Source organism: Alexandromys fortis, unplaced genomic scaffold (genome assembly GCF_014885135.2).
Source record: "Alexandromys fortis isolate MF-2015 unplaced genomic scaffold, M_Fortis_MF-2015_v1.1 scaffold_19, whole genome shotgun sequence".
Taxonomy (NCBI): Eukaryota; Metazoa; Chordata; class Mammalia; order Rodentia; family Cricetidae; genus Alexandromys; species Alexandromys fortis.
The window spans coordinates 6,438,911-6,457,201 of NW_026067890.1; positions in this window are offsets into that span (position 1 = coordinate 6,438,911).

An 18,291-nucleotide genomic window follows, 5' to 3' on the forward strand; every position below is an offset into this window, starting at 1 on the left:
AGAGAGAGAGAGAGAGAGAGAGAGAGAGAGAGAGAGAGAGAGAGAGAGAGAGAGAGAGAGGAATGGGGCTTCCTGGACTGTTCAGGGGTGAGGCGGAGGCTCCAAATGAACAACCAGAATGCCTCAGAAGCAAAGTCAAGGACAGAATCAAAGCCCCATGACTTTGAATCCAACATCTAAAACACCAGAAAGAGAACTTTCAGATGTTCAATACCTAATTAAAAAAATTGTATGTGAAAGTTTTGTCTGCATGTGTGTACATGTACTACATGTGTGTCTGCTGCCCCAGGAGGCCAGAAAAGGAGGTCAGATTCCCTGGAATCAGAGTTACAGATGGTTGTGAGCTGCCTTGTGGGTGCTGTAACTGAACTGAGTCCTCGCAAGAAGAGTCAGTGCTCTCAACCACTGAGCCATCTCTCCAGCCCCACGACTCCTAAGCTTTTTGCCTTAAAGCAAATTACACTTAGTTTTGTCCTCTTTCGACTGGTAACTGGTCCTATTCCCCCCACTGTGAGGATGGCCTGTTGTCATTTCCTGTTAAAAATCATCCTAGCCGTGGTAATTGTATTTGCCCTTGGAAATTTGTGCTGGCCTTGCCAGGGACCTTCGTGTGCAAGAAAATTTAGAATTTTTATTTCCCGAATTATTTCTACTAGCGTCTATTCACTGTAAAAGCAGTGGGTTTTGTACTGACTGGTTTTGTGTGTCAACTTGACACAAGCTAGAGTCATTAAAGGAAGAAGCCTCAGTTGAGGAAATGCCTCCATGAGATCCAGCTGTAAGGCATCTTCTCAACTAGTGACCAATGGAGGAGGGCCCAGCCCATGGTGGGTGGTGCCATCCCTGGACTGCAGGTCCTGGGTTCTGTAAGAAAACAGCTTGAGCAAGCCAGTAAGCAGCTCCCCTTCATGCCCTCTGCATCAGCTCCTGCCTCCAGGATCCTTCCTTGTTTTAGGTCCTGTCCTGACTTCCTTCAATGATGAACAGCTATAAAGCCAAATAAACCCTTTCCTCCCCAACTTGCTTGGCCATGGTATTTTGCTGCAGCAATAGAAACCCTACCTAAGATGGGTTTCATAATAATATTTTTCTCCACACATTAGTACCTTGCCCTGTTCACTAGCCAGTACCTTTTCCTGTCACCACCACCCTTTCCTCTTCCCAAATACTCTCCCTTCTGTTCTCATTGTGTGTGTAAGTTTCACATGAGAGAGAACATGGTATTTGTCTTTCTCAGTCTTCCTTACTTTGCTTAATTTAACATGGTGATTTGTAATTCTATCCATTTTCCTACAAATGACATGTTTTTTTCCTCTTTATGGCTGAATCATGTGGACACATACATATCATGTATACACATATATGCATATTCTTTATCTCTTCATCTGTTGAAAAACTCTGAGGCTGACTTTACAAGGGGGCTGTTGTGAACAGTGCCACAGTAAAAGCAGAGACGAAGAGATGATCTTGTGCTGTACTGGCTTGGATTCTTTTGTGTATAGTGAGGGTCCAGGGTAGATAGTTCAGGTTTCTTAGGAGTTTCTATATTGATTTCCATAGTGGCTGTGCTAGTTCACACTCCCAAACCCCCCCTCAACAACTGTCTTCCTTCCTTCCTTCCTTCCTTCCTTCCTTTCTTTCTTTCTTTCTTTCTTTCTTTCTTTCTTTCTTTCTTTCTTTCTTTCTTTCGTCTTTCTGTCTTTCCTTCCTTATTTTCTTCTTCTTTTTCTTCTTCTTCCTCTTCCTCTCCTTCTCCTCCTCCTCCTCCTTCCTCATCACAACCATCTGAGATATGGGTTTGGCTTGCATTTCCCTCATGGCTAAGGATGTCAAGAGCATTTTTCGTTCGTCTATTTTCTAGATTACTTCAAGCCAGCACACCCTTCCCAAGAAGCTACTGTGGTAAGATACAGAGGCTAGCCGAGCATGGCTCATGATACATTCACATTTACCCTTGCATAAAAGCAGAAACAGACTCACCGCCCTGGGGCCATGAGGGCTAAGAGCTTTGAAGTCTCCAGAGAAGCCTCAGAGAGAAGAGATTCTGATGGGCACATCACAACAGTAGTGGCTTTTGAGCTAATGTATGAATGAGGTGTAGGAATTTCCTGGGTGGGAAGCTGTGGGGGTCCCTGCTGGTGGCAGTCAGGGAAGTGAACCCTGTGAGGAGAAGGGAATGAAAACCAGTGTAGACTGACTTTGTCAGCCTGGGTCAGACTTTGTAGAGTCTAATGTCAGGCGGTTCATTGTCAGCACATTTAAAACAGGGTACAATGTGAGAAAAGGTTTCCAGGCAAATCTATCCAATCAGCGCAATGCCAAGTTTGAAGTGTGACTACATAGAGACTCTTTTACAAGGTCCACATGGGGGTGGGTTCTGTAGCTAAAAGGCCTAGGATCTAGTGTGGTCTCTGACTTATAGTATAGAGGTCAGGCAGACCATAAAGTACCAGCGACACCTGCCCTAAGGATGAGTAATGATCTGGGCAGGAAGAAGTCTGACACAATCATTCTGGGGAACTAGGGTGAGGTCTGCCTCTATAGTAAAAGGTGGGTGAGGTCTGCCTCCACAGATAGCAAAAAGGTCACCAGGTCAAAATCCATTCTCAGCTTTCTGGAAGGGTTGCAGGTATTTGATCTGTATCTCCTCCATTGAGGAGACACCCCTACATGATTAACATTCCTGGTCTCTTAGTGTTTCTCTGTGAGCACAAGGACCTCTATGCCCCCAACAGGAACCATGGTCTGCTCAGGGCTGGAAGCCTAGTTCTGGAGAAAAGTTTTATATAGCTCTATATACACACAAATGAGCTGTATCCACACTCCACACTGTCGGAGCTCCCTGAGGGACTAAACCACCGTGTATTTGGTTGGTTGTAGGATCCCAGCAGAGGCTGGGGAGGAAAGCAGAGCAAGAGCGAGCCGAAGCCCTTGGGAAGCTCTGAGAGGGACCGTGGGAGGCCCTCAGTCTTCATATACCTTCTGACTCTTTGCTTGAATGTGGCACCCAGCCAGAGCCAGGTCTGTGGGTACCGCAATTACTCAAGCAGGCAATACTGAAGTGGAGGTGCCACTGTAGACGTATACTCCACTCAGCCGGTGAACAAAGCTAGGGAGGGCGTTGTGGGGCCCCAGAGACATCAGGAAAGCTTTTCTCACAGAGGTGGCATTGAGCTGTGAACTATTTGCCCAGAAAGAGTTAGGGGTGGGGAAGGTGCCAGGAGGAATGATGCCCGAGGCACCTGTTGCTGGACTTTCAGCAGGACCGGCTCTGTTCTGTTTGTTTTGTTTTTGTATAATCTCACTTGGCTTAAGGTAATGCTTCTCATTTGCAGAAAATGGATCAGGAAGTACAGAAGAACAAAAAAGAAAAGGATCTACAATCCATTACCTAGACGTAATAATTCTGAAAACCAGGGGCTGATGCAGGAGTTGGTGTTGTCTGAAGGGCCCTTTGTAAGTTGGTCTTGGCCCAGACAGCATGAGTGACCTGTAAAATATGCTTAAAATGGGTGGGGTTAGAATATGCTCTGGGGACTGTTAGTTTTTACCCGATCAGATAAAGCAGCAGAACTTTTTTGGGGGGGAACCTGCAGGTATCTGTAAGACAACTGGAACAGGAACATTTTAGAACTTTGGATCATTTAAGATACACCTGAAACCTGCTAGTCCTGGACTATGAAGTCTATGAAAGGGGCACACCTGTCTGTATTTTTGCAGGAAACTTAACAGATGAGATAATGAGCTACCAGTACAGTACCTTAAGTCATCAAATGTCATTAGACAGATCTAAGGGGGATACATGAACAAAATGAGACAGCTTTTTTAGCTACACAGGCAATCCCAAGTCTCTCCATAGTCTTTGGAGAACAGCAGCCTTAGAAGCAATGCTTGCCATTAGCTGCTGAGTACAAGAGGCCTGAAGATTTTCCTATGGGGGAAAGATTTAGTCTACCAGTCTTGGCAGGATGAGATGATTGATCCCTGGGGTAGCATCCAGAAAGCTGAAGTGATGGAAGGCAGTTTTTTGTTGCGCAGGTGGCTTTGCCATACCCAAAAGAAAGCTTCGAGGTGGAAGGTCTTTTGCAACCATGCATCTGCTTGGAGGAGCTATAGGATGCTGCAGGAGCTGGCAACTCTCTGTGTTAGAGGCTCTTTTGTTAAATGCCATACTCTCAGGTCTGTAAAGGCACTTGAGAATTGGGTACCATTACCTGTTAGTTATTTAAACTAGACATATAAGCTAAATTTAGACATGTACTTTACCCAATTATTACAGCTTATCAATGGTAGGAAATATAAGAAGATTAAAAGAAATATTTTAATAAGTCAAAGAATACCAGCACATGTGGGTACTCTTACCCAAGATGGCGGTAAGGTCAAAATGGAGGTTACCCACATGTTTTTTTTTTCCAGAGCTATTGTAATCTGGAGTTATAAGCCTTACAGATCTTAACACACACACACACATTCACACAGAGAAATAAAACAAGCATACTATGGGAATGAACCCACAATAATCACACAGACATTATTTTAACAGACAGACAAAACTCTTCTAGGAACCTGTGCCAGCTGACCAACTTAAACATCCTGGGAGTAGGTAGGTGGCAGGAGTCAGGGAAGCACACAGGTGGTCCCATTAAGGACAGGATTAGCAGATGCTGCAAGAGGGAACAAAAACAAAGAACACCCATGGAGTTTTAGAGTGGAAGGACAGGAAGATGGATCCAGATCCACTGTAGAGAACAGTGAGAGAGGGGAGCCGGGAATGGGAGTGGGAGCAGGAGCATGGCATCCAGAAACCATGGGCTTTTCGAGCCTTGTTTTTACTGGTGTTAGCCCCAATTTAAAAGGATTTTTTTTTTTAAAGGCAGCCTAATGGTGTTTGGAGATCAAGCTTTGAATCCTAAGAGCCCATTTTACAAGTGTATGCCAAATCTTGGGACTCAAGCCTGTCACAGTGCATCCACCGTGACAAGACCTTGAGTCAAAAACAGGGGATCATGCGAAATGAGCGGGCAGACTTCTCTATCCACTCAGTCCCACCTCAGCAAGAACTGTCTCGCTGCTCCTGTCGGGCGCCTGGCACTGACCGTGTCTCCAACAGGACAACCTGAAAATCGTATGGGTCCAGGACCCTAGAGGCATGTATGCAAAAGGGGAACACAGAAAGGGGAAGAGAAAAAAAGGAGACCACAGGAACTGGGAGACCACGTGTCCATTCTCTGGGGGGGGGGGCAGTTTAAATAGCCTGTGGGAGTGGTCTTGACCTTCCCTGGGGAGGGGGTTACCATTTGGCTTTCTTGACTCTTCCTGGGGAGGTCTCACTGTTTGGTGGGCTTTCTCAGAGGCGGAGTTTGGACTGAGGCAACTCCCAGGGGAGGGAGCTTCTGCCAGGAGCTAGGGTAAAGCCCCCAGCTAAATATCCCAGACTCTTTGTATAAAGGGGTGCCAGGGAGCTGAGGTGACACTTCTGACCAAACACACGGTAGGTGTTCAAAACTGCTAAGTGAATGAATGAAGTAGAATTTCTACTTCTTCAGACAAAGAAAGTTTTTTGAACATTTTCATGTGCTCAGTAGGAAAGCACATATATTAGAAGGAAACCTTCAACTGTGGCAGATTTAAAGATAAAAACCTTTGAAAAAAACCAAACAAAATTTCCGTGAAATTCAGTAAGCTCCCCAGCACCTGAGGAGTTCAAGCAGACAACAGAAGGCTACTGGCCAAGGCTTGCAGGGGATTCCTGGTTTGGGAGAGATGTTAGACCAAGTGATCACTCCCAACTCTTCCAGTGTAAAATTCTGCCACTGGAAAATTTTTATTCACGGTTTCTAACTTATCAGCTGCAATAACTAAGCAAATTGCAGAAGAGTCCAGAGGAGACATAGTTATAAATAAAAACCATATTCTGATGGGATCCAAATATCTGTGGATAAGTGAGATTTCTTGAGACGCCTGCAGGATGTTATTTGATGAAAGGCAGATAACTTTTAAACAATGGAATTTTGAGAAATATTAAATGTCAGGATGTGTTTAGACATTTATTTTTTTAATTTAATCTACCATACCTAAAGTTCACATCAATAAACAAAATAGCTAAGAATTAAGACAAATAAAACGAACTCATTTTTCTTTTCTTTTTTTCCCTTTCTCTTTTTCTTTTTTTGTTGAGTCTCATTGTATAACCCAAACTGACCTTCAGTCCTCAGCCCTCAAAGGCATATGTCACATATCCGGCTAATAGATCTTTGTTCAGACCCTCCAAACAGAGGTGAAGAGATGACTCAGTGGTTAAGGGCACTGGCTGCTCTTCCAGAGGCCCCGGATGTGATTCCCAGCACCCACATTATGACTCACAACCATCTGCAACTCCAGTTTCAGAGCTGATGCCTCTTCCGGCCTCTGCAGGCACCAAGCATACATGTGGGGCGCAGACATACATGCAGTCAAAATACCCAATGTATAAAATCAAACAATAAAAAACCTTTAAAATTAAAAATCTTAAAGAAAGCCCAAATCCAAGCTCAACACAAACATTTCATTAGTTAGTCTTGTTTCGGTTCAAAGTTTTTGTCTACTTATTCATTCGGGAAATATATGTATGTAGGGAGAGAAAAGGAGGTCACAGTGAACATCCACAAAGAATAAGACCGTAGGCCTGAATAATACCCTAAGGAAAACAAGATTGTTGCATATTTGAACAGATGTTTTAAAATACTTATTACAAAAAATAGGCATCTATTCAATAGTATTTAAATGTGGAAATTATAAAAAAAATCCTCTATAATTATCATCTAAATAACTACTGCTATATTTTAATGTTTGTTTCTTCTAGAATTCTTATGCATATATATTTAAATTTTAAAATTTTGTTGTGTGTGTGTATGTATCTGTGTGTGTGTGTGTGTGTGCACAACCGCACAAATGAGGTCGTTACAGCACAACTTGTGGAGGCAGGTTATTCCCTTCTACCTTGTGGATTCCAGAGATTGAACTCAGGTCACCAGAACTCAGGTGCAGCAAGCACCCCCTACCCACTGAGCCATCTCGCCAGCTCCATGTAAATGTTACATCATTGTGATATTTCTGTAGGAGCTGCTTTGAACTTTCAGCATTCATAGTTAGATAGGCTGGTGGGAATATCTTTTTTTTTTTTTTTTTTTTTTTTTGGGGCCAGAAACTTTGTTCCCTAGAGCTAAGACCTGTGTCTTAGCTATTTTTATTCTCTTTTAACGTGTTAAAAGTAACTCCTAAATTGAAAATAGTTTCAACATATAGGTTGTGGTTAAAAAAAAACACCAAAGTCTATTTTGACTGACTTGAATTTGGTCAATATAATGTCCAGATTTTAAAATTAGAATACAGCTTGCCAGTTGGGCCTTTCTTGGTTGCTGAGTCCCAGAGTTGACTTTGTGTGTTTCAGTCACGGGCATATATCATGCGTGCCTCCCCTCCTCATGGTATTTCTGGGAATGGGAAAAGGAGGGTTTCGGCAAGGCCCTGGCCTTCTTTCTGTGGGGCCTTTCCAACCCTCCATCCAAAGGCTGTGGGGGGAAAAACAGCCAAGTATGAGCATGTGCGGTTTTCCAGCACTAGTTAGTAAATGCTGCCACTTGGCCTCTCCCAGCTGAGACAATCCTCTGTGGTGTTGCGTAGTCTTCCCTCAGAGCCAGACTCAGAGTCTCTCCTCAAACACTTACCTGTCTCATGTCTGTTCTTCCCACACCCACTTCTTGACCACAGGAACCAAATCTATTTTGTTCACCTCTTTGTGTGGCTCACAAAGTGCCTGGAGCCCTGGAGCCATTTCCCCATAAGCGTGAGGCTAGTGACTGACAAGCGGGCCTCACTAGGAACATGGGTGCCCCATCGATCAAGTGAAAAATAAAAACAAAACAAAATAGGCTTTTTATCAAGGACGGTTACTGTCTCTGAGTGGGGAAATGCTCTCGCGTGGGAAAAACTCCCTTTCCCAAGGGTGTGGAGCAGCTCTCCCGACTGCTTCCTCCGCCCCAGGCAGCCTCACCTGTGAGCTAATGGGAAGGAGGACATCACCTTTCCAAGTCCTAGCAAAGTTCTCCTTGGCTCACTCATTATCTTCTCTGAAATCTTCTGTCAGCCTCTTCCTTTGCCTCATTGACACTTGGGACACACTGGAGGCCGATTGCATGCGGACACAACACACAGGAGTAGGAGGACACAGTGTGTGTCTGCGCAATAAGGAGGTCAGTCCCCGGAGAGGTGTTCTGATCCCCAGCGATCTCAAGGATGTAAACAAATTAAGCAGCAAAGGTAGGTGCTGCAGGTCAGAGGACTCCGATAACGAAGGCCAAGAACACTTGGGAGCTGCTGCCAGGTTCAGAACCCACGCTGGTATGTTTGCTTAGGGTGTGGGCCTGGTTTCCCGGTTGCTGCTTGTTCTTAATCACAGGCTAGAGTGTGTGATGACATTTGTTTTAGGTGAAACTACACTTTCTCTGCCCCATTGTGACCTTGGAGTGTCTGCCAAAGCAGTCCCTCAGAATGCCTATGTGAAACCCCACTCCTGCTCAGCCGATGCCAGGCCGGTGACGAAAGCCTCACAAGGCATGTGGCCACTTCTTGGAAGGAGTCTCTATAAGCACCCTCTAACTCCCATTTGAAATTCATCTCATTTTCTGTGTTTTTGTTTTTAAAGGAAAAGATCACTTTCCATGGCCTGGTGAAGCAAGGCCAGAGCAGAATGGAGCACCCATGACCTGGACAAGGTGAGCTGGCTGAACAGTGGAGAAATCCAACACCTTACAATTGAGAGAATTGGAAATGGGCATTTTGGCTAGTATCCCAAAGACATAAAAATACCTGGTGAGATGACTGAGCATCCTTTGAGGATGTGCCCCAGAGTGTCATAACTGAGTGTTGAGGTAGACTGATTCCCAGTTTTCTGAGAAAGAGCTATACTGATTTCCAAAGCAGTTGTACCAGTTTGCACTCCGATCAGCAGTGGAGGAATGTTCCCCTCACTCCACATTCTCTCTAGCATACTGTCATACATACATAGCATACAAGAACACTGTCATCAGTGCTCTTGATCTTGGCCGTTCTTACAGGAATAAGATAGAATCTCAGAGTCATTTTGATTTGCATTTCCTTGATGACTAAGGATGTTGAACATTTCTTTAGGTGTTTCTTTGCCATTTGAGATCATTCCATTGAGAATTCTTTGATGTATGATTCCCCTCTGTATGCTGTGAATACCATTGGTTAATAAAGAAGCTGCTTTGGGCTTTTTGCAGTGCAGAATAGGACAAAGAGGGAATTCCAAGCAGAGAGAGGAGGAAAGAGTAGGTGGAGTGAGGGAGAAGCCATGTAGCTGCTGCAGGAGACGCTGGAACCTTCTTGGTAGGCCACAACCACATGGCAATGCACAGATTAATAGAAATGGGATGACTTAAGATGGAAGAGCTAGCTAGGAATACGCTAGAGTCATTGGCCAAGCAGTGTTGCAGTTAATATAGTTTCAATGTGATTGTTTCAGGTCTGGGCAGCTGGGAAATGAATGGGCAGGTTCTGCCTACAAGTCTCTCTTTAGGTCTGTATCCTATTTTTGTTTGTGAGCCTAACCCTAAATGGCTGAGCTATCTTTCCAGTCCTGTTTCCTGTTTTTACACTGGATTATTTGGTTTTCTGATGTCTAGTTTCTTGAGTTCTTTATATATTTTGGAGATGAGACCTACCAGATGTGGGGTTGGTGACACTCTTTTTCCATTCTCTAGGCTGCTGATTTGTTTTGTTGACAGTGTCCTCTGCCTTACAGAGACTTTTCATTTTAATGAGGTCCCATTTATTTATTTGCTAATCTTATGGTCTGTGCTACTGGAGTTCTATTCAGGAAGTTGCCTCCTGTGCCAATGCGTTTGAGGCTATTTTCCACTTTCTCTTCTACTTGCTCAACTACGTTCATAGCAGCTTTATTCATAATAGCCAGAGTCTGGAAACAACCTAGATGCCCCTTAACAGAAGAACTGATAACGAAAAGGTGGTACATTTACACAATTGAGTATTACTCAGTGGTTGAAAACAATGACATCAGGAAATTTGCAGGTAAATGGATGGAACTAGAAAAAAAATCATTCTGAGTGTGGTACCCAGACCCAGAAAGACAAACATGGCCATGTTCTCATTCATAAGTGGCTATGGGCTATGAAGTAAAGGATAACTAGGCCCTACAATCTACAGACCCAGCAAGGTTAGGTAACAAGGGATGTTCAAGAGCAGACACTTGGATCCCTGAGAAGGGGAAATAGAAGAGATCTCCTGGGATGGGAATAGGAACTTGAGGGATCAGGTTATGGGGTGAGTGGCTGGGAAGAATATTGACAGAGATGACTAGAAAGGAGGTGGGCATTTCAGGGTCAGGTAGAAACCTGATGCCAGGGAAACTCTCTTGAATCTAAAAGGATGATCACAATTAAGACTCCTAACAAGAGTGGACACATAGCCCGAACTGGTCATCTCCTGTGATCAGATTGGTGACTACCCCGATTGTTTTCCTCTGAGTCGTCATCCAGTAAACAGATACAGATTCCCATAACCAAACATTAGCCCAAGCTTGGGGAATCCAGCTGAAGATAAAGAGGAAGATTGTAGGAGGCAAAGGGGCCAAGGACATCACAAGAGAACTCACAGAAACAACTAACCTGGCTCATGGGAGCTTACAGAGTCAGAACCAACAACCAAGGAGCCTGCATGGTACTGACCCAGACCTGCTACATGTATGTGACAGTTGTGTAGCTCTGTCTACTTGTGGGACTCCTAACAATGGGAGCAGGGGCTAGTCCTAAAATTTTGTCTGGGTTTTGGGAACCTATTCTTCACACCGGATTGCTTTGTTCAGCCTAAAAACAAGGGGAGGTGCTTAGTCTTACTGCAACTTGATATGCCATGGTTTGTTGGTACCCTTGGGAGGCCTGCCCATCTCTGAATAGAAACAGAGGAATGGATTGAGGGGGAGGACAGAGGGGAGTTGGGGGAAAGGAATAGGAGAAGAGGAGGGAGGAGTGATTGGGATATAAAATAAATAAATAAAAATTATTATAAAAATTATAAATAAAAATTATTTTAAAAAAGACCCGGTGGGACTGAAATCTTATTACTCCAACTGTTTGTGGGGGAATGAGGTCTTTACTATCTTTGGCTGTGCGTTTTTTTTTTTTTTTAGGGTGGACTGCTGGGCAGCAGGCCTGAGACAGGCACACCCAAGTTCAGCCTGTTCCTCAGCACATCAGGGAGTGCCTTGTCCCCCTCAAGGCTGCTCTGACTGTGTGGACATGAGGAGCGGCATGCTGCATCCCGCCGCCGGGCTAGCTTAATCCCCAAAATAACCACATGGAAATTGTATTAATTAAATTACTGCCTGGCCCATTAGTTTTAGCCTCTTGGCTAACTCTCAAATCTTGACTAACCCATTTTTATTAAATCTGTGTATCACCATATGACTATGGCTTACTGGCTCCTCCTTACAACAAGACTCTCTCCACAAGGTAGACAGCTCCTAAGGATGACACTGGAGTTTGACATATGTACATGCACATACATGAACAACCATATCCACCCACATCCATATACACAAGCGATTTAAAACACTTAAAGGAACAATAGGCAAAGTAGCTATTTCAGCCTTCTATCTGATGACCCTCTTGACCTAGCCTTGAGAGCTCAGTATCAAGGATGCAGAGAAAATTGTTTTATTATTTCTTCCCCAGCTTTTTAACTTCTTAAGTGGAAGCCTGTTGCGGGAGGTCCTTCCGCCCCTCCAACCAATAGCTGCTGTGATACCAGCCCATTGGGGCGTGGTCTCTCTCCCTTTAAAAAAGCGGCTATTTCCTCTGCTCGCTCTCTTCACTTCCTGCTCCGCCGGAGACTAGACTCCCTTCCTGGTTGTGCAGATGGCTGTTGTCTGGGACGGTGATCTGTAAGTTTTCCCCTTTAAATAAATAACACCCTATTAATCATAACTCCAAACTGGTGTGGCCTTGTTCGTGACTTACGCCTTCAGAAGCCCACAGACTGAAGGGATTTTTCAGATTAACTTGGCCGACCCTGGCATCGTCCATTGGGGCACGTGGGCCAGAAATGCTGTATGTATCCTGCTTGAGATCCCCACGGCCAGTAAGAGTAGGAGAGGCATCCAGAACCCTGGGGCCCTTTTGAGGTCCAGCTCAGCCCTCAGTCTGCTCCTCCTTCCTCACATCCAGCTGTGGGTATTTTGGTCCATTCTGTCCCCCAGGCCTTCATGGGTTTGACACCAGCACATGGTGTTCTTTGTGTAAACGGCACCGAAGAAAAGTGGTGTCGCCCAACCTTTGTTTGCTTGGAGGTGTGGTGTCTGCTTCTGGCAACATCTTGGAAATGCATAGGAGATCCTGCGAGGCACTCTCTGTGCCCGGCACGGTTGTCAAGGACTGGGGCAGTGATGATGTCACTCATGCTCAAACAGAAAGAACAAGCGAAACTTGTGTCCAGGGTACAGAGCGCACACAGAAACCATTGTGTGAGCCAGGTCTCTGGAAGCCTTGGGAAAACCATCTTCTCCAACCTGCGAAACAAGTACAAGGTTAATGAGGATAGAGCGATAACTCAGCAGTTAAAAACATTGGCTACTCTTCCAGAGGACCCAGGTTCAGTTCCCAGAACCCATGTGGTAGTTCACCACTGTCTGTAACTTCAGCTCCGGGGGATCGGGTACCTTTATACATCCACACATGGAGGTCAAACACCACTGCACCTAAAATAAAAATAAATAATTTAAAAAGAAGGTACAAGGTTTGTAACTCATATGAGGAAAGCCCGAGTGTCTTAGTTGCTTTCCTACCCACAGAGTCAGCATCAATTTCTATCTTAGAGAGACGAGTGAGATTCAGCTCCTCATCCAAAGCCACACAGCCAGAAAGTGGTAGAGTCTTGAGTTAAGCTGGCTTACCCTATGCTTCAGGTCCCCTAAAGGTGACTCTGGCTTTTGAAGACATGGCCACAGGGCTCCCTAGGGCTGGGCCCCACTGGCCGTTGTGTTGCTAGCTTCAGGCAGGCACTAGGCTTCTGTTCTGTTCTTCATGTTCAGCCTCCAGAAAGGGGTGGAGGACGTTTATTTCTCCCCTGCAAAGGTTGCCCTTGATAGTCAGTGTGATGGAATTCAGAGTCGCCAAGGAGACACAGACAACTAAAGAGGGAAGACCTACCTTGAGAGTCAGCGGTACCATCCCGTGGGTTGAATGAAAAGATAAAAGGAGGAAACAAGCTGAGCACCAGGATTCAGCCCTCTCTGCTTCCTGACTGTCTATGAAGGTGAGCAGCTACTCCAGTTTTCTGTCACCGCATCCTCCCTCCACAGCAGGCTACATCTCCCCTGAATCGGGCCCCTTCCTTCTTTAAATTACCCTTCCCGGGCATTTGATAACAGCAGTGGAAGAAGTAACCAATATATCCCGTCCTTGCCATGGGGAGGAGGGAGAAGGCAGGCAGGCCCAGTGGCCTCCACTTACTCCTCTTGATGTTTGTACCAGGGACCACGGTGACAGAGGTGGCCAGACTACGGTGCCTTGGGCTGGGACATCGTCACAAGGTTTCAGTGCTGGGTTCTGTCACACAGCTGTGCTTTTTCCAGAGAAGAAAGAGGAAGGTCACTTACAGTGTTGAGTGTTTGAGTTCATTTCAGCAGGGAAGCCTAGTCTCCACGGGAATAATAGTAACTGGGGATTTAAAAAGTCCCTTATACCTATCTAGTACGTGAGTAACATATTGTTGTCAAACACAGACTGTCATTATCTCCTTCCAAGATCTTAAACGAATATGTTTCAGAAATAATTTATCTATATCTTGAAAGATTGCTTTTTCTTCCCCTAGTGACAACTCTGTAAAGAAAGTAAAATTCCGAACAATATCGACATGAGGCTTTTAAAAGGTTGCACTTATTTTATTTTCTGTGCATGGGTTCTTTGCCTGCCTGTATGTCTGTGCATCACACATGTGCCTGATGTCTGTGGAGGCCAGAAGAAGATAACAGATCCTCTGGTCGTGGGATTACAGATGGTTGTAAGCCACCACGTTAGTGCTAGGAACTGAACCTGGGTCCTCTGCAAGAGCAGCCAGGACTCCTAGCTGATGGGTCATCTCTCCAGCTCCCCACTCATGTTAATTTTTTCACTATATCAATAGAAATTAAAAATATTACCTGTCAGAAGAAATTATAATGAATGGTATGGTAGGGAAGCCACCATCTTTTATTGTGAACCCCTTTTAAAGGTAACCATAAAAACAAATGAGAACATCCAAGTCTTACACTTGCTTCCTCCTATTCCTTTCTTCTCCCTCTGCCTCCCTTGAGACTGGGTTTCTCTATGTATCCTCAACTGTCATAGAAGTCACTCTGTAAACCAGGCTGGCCTCGAACTGACAGAGCTCCACCTGCCCCTGCCTTCCGAGTGCTGGGATTAAAGGCGTAAACCACTGACTTTCCTCCTCTTTTTTTTTTTTAATGTCCTGGTGCCAAGGATTGAACCCAGGACCGTGTGTACACATTAGACAATTGTTCTTCCTCTGAGCTATGCTTCCAGTCCTTAAAACAGGTTACTTTTTCTCCTTTTCTTTGTAGATAGGGAAGTCCAGAGTGAAACCCTGCCTAGAACATCGGAGACCAAACCCAGCAAAGAATGACGAACTGTAGTTGAACTCAGTGGTTCCAGCTCTGTCATTTCCTGACCAGTCAAGTAGCTTTCAGTGTCTAGCCTCTCTCTCAGTCCCCACTCTGCAACACAGGACATATGCAGTCACAAAGGAAAGATGTGTCCTATCCTATTGTGGTAGTCTGAATGTAACTGGCCCCCAGAAGCTCATAAGGAGTGGCATTACTAGGAGGTGTGGCTTTGTTGGAGTAGGTGTGGCCTTGTTGGAGAAAGTGTGCCGCTGTGGGGTGGGCTTTGACATCTCCTATGCTCGCGCTACACTGTGTGCCGTGGTACACAGTTGCTTCTGCTGCCTATGGATCAAGATGTAGAACTCTCAGTTCCACCTCCAGCATCATGCCTGCCTGCCTTCTGCTCTTGTCTCACCATGATGATACGGACTAAACCTCTGAAGCTGTAAGCCACCCCAATTAAATTCTTTCCTTTGTAAGAGTCGCTGTGGTCATAATGTCTCTTCGCAGCAACAGAAACCCTAACTAAGACACCTATGCGTACAACTACTTTGTAGTCTGTGTTTTCGGAATGGTGGATCTTGTATCTGAACAAAATCAAAGTCAGTGGCCTCCAATGAATCACTATGTCCGGACATCTTGGATCCAAATTTCTTTGTGGCAGTTGTCACCTACGGGCACTGAGCTATGCCCTCCTTCTCATGAGTGTGCAACCTTTATCCAGTGGCCACACTCCACTTTATTCACACTCACCTCGCTTTGGGGTTTACGAAAGGGCACAACTCCAAAAGGAACCTTAGGAAATTTCTGCGCACACCCATGGTGTGTGCATTTCCTGATACTGTCCTGCACATGCTCACACACACAGACACTGCACACAAATGCATACACCATACACACTAAATAAGCATTTACGAGAATGAAAGAATTCTTGGTAAAACAGGAGAATTCTCTCATATTATGTTGGCAAGTATTGGGACATAAGAATGCGTTTCCAGAGCCATGCGTTAGGGAGTGACATCCAGCTTGAGCTGTCCTGAGGGAGCCAGAGCTTGATCTCAGGTCGTCAGATTTGTATGACAAGCACTCTGACCTGCTAGGCCATGTCAAGAGCCTGGACCATGTCACCAGCCTGGGCCTTGTCATCAGCATAGGACACCTCACCAGCCTGGGACAAATGCTTTTGTATTCCAAACTGCAATTACAGAATTAACAAATAAAGACTTTTGTTGTTGTAATTTTTTTCTCCTGCGTTTTCTAATGAAGATAATTTTGTTGGTCATTTAATTTGAAACTTTTCTTATTTGGGCAAGATCTTACTGAAAAGTAATTCTCAGGTTCTTTTAAGACCAGGAAAGGATTTACAAAAAGTTTTTGTGATTTTTAAAAAGTCACAAAAACTCCTCCTAAGACCTACAAAATAGCGAAAAAAATTTTATTTATATTTTAACAGTATGATAGGTAAGCTTAGGCTGTTATGTCATAAATTCCATGAATATAATTTACATTCAATTCTCTTACTGAGTTGGTAGGTTTATTTGTTATACTACTTTGTCTCACAATGCTAAAAAACATGTTACATGTAGCCAATGAGTAGAAGAGATATAAAAAGCATATAAGTAAGATGCTTTAATATGAAAGTATTTTTGTAAACTAAAGTAAGACTCTGGCCTAAGGTAAATTGACTAAATTTTTCCAAAGCAAAAAAAAAACCATGAGCATCACAAAAGTTCTGGGTTGGTCACAGGAGTCTTGTGAAAGATAAACTGTATGATTAAAACTCCTTAACTTCCTATGGTGAAAATTCTGTTCAAAACAGTGATCTGCTTAAGGTAATCATCTATTCTTGATAACATTTACATAAACTACCCTAGAAAACAGAGTTTGTGTTTTATCAAGATAATTATGTTTTGTGCTGTGTTTGCTAACTTTTAACTGTTTAAAGAGCTGAGTCATAACAGAATAGGGGACTTATTTTTAAACTTGATTAGTCTAAGCTTTGTGCTCACTCAAAAGTTCAAACTAAAATTCATTATTTCTTTTCTCTTAAAAGTTATTTTTTTAAATTTATTTTTATTTTACTTTCGTTGCTGTTTTGCCTGTATATACATCTGTGTGGGGGTGTTGAATCCACTAAAACTGGAATTAGAGGCAGCTGTAAGCTGCCAAGTGGGTGCTGGGAATTGAATTCAGGTCCTCTGGAAGAGCAATCAGTGCTCTTAACCTTGAGCCATCTCTCTAGCCCTCATTATTTCTTTTATAAGGGAGGGAAAAGTTCTTCTGGGTGTTCAGCAACTAAAGCCTGGAGGCCCCAAGAGGATGAAAGAGAACCAAAATGACTTTTACTATTTTGGTCTTTGGCCTCCAAAGTCATCAGGGATTTAGAGGACTTGACTAAAAGAGCCCCACATCTCCGGTAAGCTACTATCTTCTTGATTAGAGAGGCGGTGGTGACCCCAAGAGCTGGACCCCAACCAGTAGACATATCCTGCAAAGAGTCACTAGAAGAAGAATTGTCCCCTAACTGTCCAGGGATGGTCACATGGTTAACAAGACCCTGATCCAACATAGTTGTCACAAGTGTTAGAAGGGAGAGTACATTCTGGGGTTCTCCGTATATACCCCTGTGAGTAACCTACATGGAGTCTTAACCGACCTTCACAGCTTGGAGGAAAGAGCTTCTTTTTGTCCAACTGCCTAGTCTTGAATCCGGGGGAGACGTGTAGCCAAATAACAATAGTAAGTAATACTAAAAAACAAATTTTGAGGAGGGGTGGGATGGGGTGGGGGCGGGGTAAAGCTCTGACCAGCCTGAGCAGAAACACCAGCTGTAGGAGGGACCACCACTGAAGTGGTAGCAGAGAGGAATGCTTTGACTCCCAAGCTCATCTCCTTCCAGATTTGTTAGCAAAGAATGGAAGAAAGGTTCCCCGGCAGTTACATAGCAGGTTAAAGTGAATCATTACCATGACCTTGACTGGCCAGGCCAGGGGCAAGAGAGCACTCCGGAGCCCTAGGATTGACATTGAGAGAAAGGCGCCCCTTCCTGCCAGAATGGAGTCAATTCCTGGTTTACAGAAGAGTGCATGTATGCTGAGCAACGAACACGTCACATGTCCACACTTCCTGACCACAACCTATGAGAATGGGCGTGAGGCAAAGCCGGAACTCAATGAGGAACCAATCATCCTTCTACGGGGCCTTCACGTAGAGAATAATGTTCTTAGAAAGTGAGGGGACTTTCCCCTGGTCTGTTCTAGGACATTAAGTAAAATACCCTCAAGCACGTGATTTACCAATATATGAATGAGAAAATTGGGGAAGACAGGCAGGATGCTGAGAGGGAAGTCCGGGCCAGCATCAACAAATATAAAAGGCATCACTTAGCATAAAGGAGGAAATGAGGCAAGAATCCAAACGAAGTAGGTATTTCTGTGAGTACGGGTACTGAAAAGCAATGGTGATGTATCATTAGTGTTAGTTAACATCCCGTAATCACCTAAACCACAGGCTCTTTCCTTTATTGTGATATTAGATGCGGTAACATTTTTATTTGCTCTTCATCCCCTTCTGTGCGTTGCATTAATCTAATCATATGACTCTTTTCCATGAAG